The sequence below is a fragment of the Electrona antarctica genome (assembly GCF_951216825.1).
Source record: "Electrona antarctica genome assembly, chromosome: 21".
In the NCBI taxonomy this organism is placed as follows: domain Eukaryota; kingdom Metazoa; phylum Chordata; class Actinopteri; order Myctophiformes; family Myctophidae; genus Electrona; species Electrona antarctica.
This window is the reverse complement of record NC_136802.1, coordinates 23880306-23884380: the sequence shown is the minus strand read 5'-3', so window position 1 is coordinate 23884380 and position 4075 is coordinate 23880306. Positions and strand designations below refer to the sequence as shown.

The 4075-nt window shown below is 38.8% G+C and overlaps 1 long non-coding RNA gene across 2 annotated transcripts; it reads right to left on the bottom strand.

Moving 5' to 3' along the window:
• Positions 1–2779: 2779 nt before the first annotated feature.
• On the bottom strand, positions 2780–3759 carry LOC306913918. Of its 2 annotated transcripts, XR_013788610.1 has the most exons (3): positions 3626–3704; positions 3448–3539; positions 2780–3045 (listed from the first exon to the last, which is right to left on the bottom strand). It is a non-coding gene; the product is annotated as an uncharacterized lncRNA (long non-coding RNA). The 2 variants fall into 2 exon arrangements; XR_013788609.1 differs by lacking the exon at positions 3448–3539 and having other exon boundaries at positions 3626–3759.
• Positions 3760–4075: the final 316 nt, after the last annotated feature.

The window sequence follows — 4075 nt, the reverse complement described above, 5'->3', positions numbered from 1 at the left end:
TATTAAAGGGAAAAAAAGTAGCCAATCGTCCGGTCTTGGTTGAAAGCACACTATAATCTGCGCCAAATTATTTTCATATCTCTTTCAGTCAGGGTAATACTCCGATGGGAACTAACTTTTCTTTTCCCTCCTAAATTATTGAACTTAGGAGATGTAATTTTACGGTGCATTGTCGTTTTCTATTAAGACGCCATTAGCAGTGTGAGGGGGTAGGAAAGGCTATGGTGGCCTGTTAATCAGAGCGTAGGGAATGGAGTGAAATGGATCCCTAATTACCTGGCCTGTAATCGCCTCATACATCACACAGACATATGGGCCAGATAGGACACACGCGCACGCACGCACGCACGCACGCACGCACGCATGCACAGTAACTATGTACATTTACTACTACCTTTTGGAGCCAAATGTTGTACTTTTTTACTTCTACATTTATACATTTCGCAGGTTAGGAAAAACAATATAAGATATATCAAATAAATTGAGATTTATCGTACGATAAATGAGCATGATCTGTACTCTATACGTCTGTCCACGTATGCGTCTGTCTGAAGGCCTATTCATAGTCTGGATTTTCGGTGGTGAGGTGACCACCGCGCCGGTGGTGAGGTGACCACCGGAGCTCTAATAACGTGGAGCGGTGGTGAGTAAAAACAGAGATAAGGGCTGGGGAGAGCGGTGGTTTTCTCTTCACCGCGGCTCCGTGACGTCATGTTGTAGTTGCGGTGGTCACCTCACCACCGATAAATCAGACTATGATTAACACTTGATAGGTCCATGAATACGTATCTCAAGAACTTGAAGCAGTCGACCGACCAACTTCAAAGTCAGCGCAAGCGTCGGCAAGAGAACCAGAACCGCCGATCCAACCGATAGGCCGATATATAGCATATATGGAGATCTGTTTGGACCGCTAATCCGACCATTAGGCCCATTACAGTCAGCATAATTTGGGCACCCCATTCGACTGGTATCATGTATTGAATCGGCGAAATCATCCGTTATCAGCACGTTTGAATGGTGCCAAAATGTCCATACTGGCATCCTCACTGTTCAGCATGTCATTATCTGCGATTGTAGCATTGTCATTATCACTGATGTCCTGACGGAGGCGCGCCGTGTCTGGTGGCCATGAGCTACGTGAGGCACCGCCGAGCGAGGCGCTAGCCGAGCGAGTCGCCGTGCCGAGCGTTGCGAAGGCCACCAGACCCGACTCAGCGCCGTCCGAGTTACGTCCTGATAGGCGTAGTATATATTAGTAGCTCCTAGTTCCATGCACCGACAATAGTTGGAAATTACACGTCCACCAGGGGGAAACCTTGACCAGGCTATGTGGTGAGGATGCCAGTATGGACATTTTGGCACCATTCAAACGTGCTGATAACGGATGATTTCACCGTTCCAATGCAGAGATAACGGTCGAATCCGCTGATTTGGGAGGGAGCGACTGCAAACTCGGCACAATTTGACATTTTCAGGTGCGATTTTTGCAACCCATTTTTCACCCAGTGTCAATTATCTAATGTAATCCTGGGCGCGGGTTGGCAGAGGAGGCTCTGCCAACCACGTAGCACGTGGAAGGAACACATTACCCCGACCGGTAACACTTTAAAATAACTATCTGTTATAACTAGTTAATAGATCATTCATAAACTGTTAGTTAATGAGTTATTAATGACTTGTTAAGCATTTGATAATAGTTAAGGATTAATAACTATGTCTAATAAGTACTTAGACAATTCCTCATTTACTCATGTTAATAAATGAGGAATAGTTGCAACTTTAGAATAACGTCCCAATAGCATATGTTAACTATTAACAAATACTTAACTCATTTTGATAAATGAGGAATAGTATAGATCTGTACATAGATGAGTTAAATACGTTTGTTTTGAAAGAATATATATTCAAAGATGTGCGCCACATTTTCATGATTTTTCTAAAATAGCAGATCTACAACCTCGTTTCACGGCACTCTGTGCCGCTCTGAGCTTGTATAGATCTGCTATTTTTAAACAGCTAAATGTTTTTTTTGTATCAGTCCTGATACAAAAAACATAAATTTCACAAGAAATAGTAGTGTGTGCAAGGGTAGACAGCATACAGACACATGCGCAGTAAAACATGCTTTTACACCAAAGTGCATCTCAGTGTGCAAAAACACATACGTTTAACACTACTCCAATATACATTCAGCATGAAGCTGCTGTGCAGAGATACAATAAAACATCAACCAAGTTCATTGTTTTTACATGACCACTTCAGAATTAACATGCTATCATTTGTAGCATAAATCACCATTGATATTTCTCCACAAAACTCGATGACTTGCTTCTGCATAATACAGTTGCTGGACTGTTTTAACTTGAGTTTTATCAACTTTTTGTAACTTTTGTTCAGCACACAGGACTCACACAAATCACTCATCTCTGAATACTTACTGTTAGTGTTGACATTGTCTTTAGTTTAGATTAATCATACAGTAGATATTTAACCCTTTGTATCCTGAGAGCTTATCTTAGCTATATTCTCTAAATATAATTAATATGTCTCGCCATATAAAACAAACAAACATCTTTTGGAAACATTTCAGGTTTTTTTGTACACATTTTATCAATTCTGGGTTACACCAATCCATGACATTGCTGTGATGGACATTAAAAGTCCCTCTAAAGTTCTGGGTATTATTAACTTGAACCCCTATTCTGGGGCAGGCATTTGCCAGTAATGGCAGAAATGACAGACCTCAAAGCTCACAGCACATTGCAATGTGTCTTGCTGTGAGCTTGTACATCTGACATTTCTGGCAAAGACATCTTGTGTACAGATCTTTTTTTTTTTTTAATCCAGTTGTAGCCTACGAGTGTATATGCCATACTACTGTCCATTGTGTTCGGTTCTGTGTAGCTAAGTGTAAAGTTCAACCCCAATTCCACTCCAAAGGACACAACTCCAATTTCCAACTCAATCCAATTTTATTTTCCAACTTTTCAGTTCAGTGTAGGCTTCATTGGTGATTGGCTGGTCTTTTATCAGGTTGAAAACCTTTGAAAACAGAGAATTAACATTACCAAACAAAATAATCCTTTCAAAACAATTCCAAGTAATATGTTATTTTGAACCACTCGTTTTTAAACATTAAATATTTTTAAATAATCAAATGTCTTTTAAACAATTAAGTGTATTTTAAACAAAAACAAAATGAATGCCTAAATTAAATGCCTTTTAAAGTCAACATTTTAAATTAATTCACCATTTAAGCTTGAATAAAATGATTCAAAATTAAGTAAACATCTCAGCACTTTAAATGGAATGAGTATTCAGCTGAACTTTGAGCTTGTAGACCAGCTCTAATTGAATTAGGCATTTAACATGGTAAATTGTCCACATTTTTAGTAGTAGTCTCTTAAATAATTCTTAACATTTAACTTAAGATCTGCCACTTACTTTGACTTTTCAAACTGACAGCAAAAAATGAAGGCAATACTGCATTGCTTTTTAATGTGTTCCTTCCCCACTTCAAACTGAAGCAGTTGAACCTATACTAAACACAATTAGCCAGATTTTAACCACATCAAACAGTATTGCATACAAAATGTAAATAAAATAATACAATATCACCGACCATTGGAGTATTTGGAGGTAGAACCCAGGAGTAGATCTTTGCTGTTTGCATCTGGTGGTTTGTTTGAGAGAACTCCATTCCTTGTCAGGTGCTCCTAATCAGGTAAGCATCTACATCTACCTCGCCCATCTTGCTGCTGCACTCTGGGAGATGTAGTTTCTGAGGTCTGAGATGTCATGCTGACAATATTTTTTATCCATTTCTGACACTGTAATGCTCTTAGAAATGCTTGTTGCATAATTACATATTATGTAGCCTACATAATAAAAGGCTTTTGCACTTCTTTATTGATATATTGAATTTAAAAAAAATTGTTCCCTGTTTCATCTGTGGTAATTATTCTGTAAAATATAGCATCCAGAAAAGCGATGTGTGATATTATTTCCAACTATTCCTCTTTTATCAACATGAGTTATGTGTTAATAGTTAACATGTGCTATTGGGACGTTA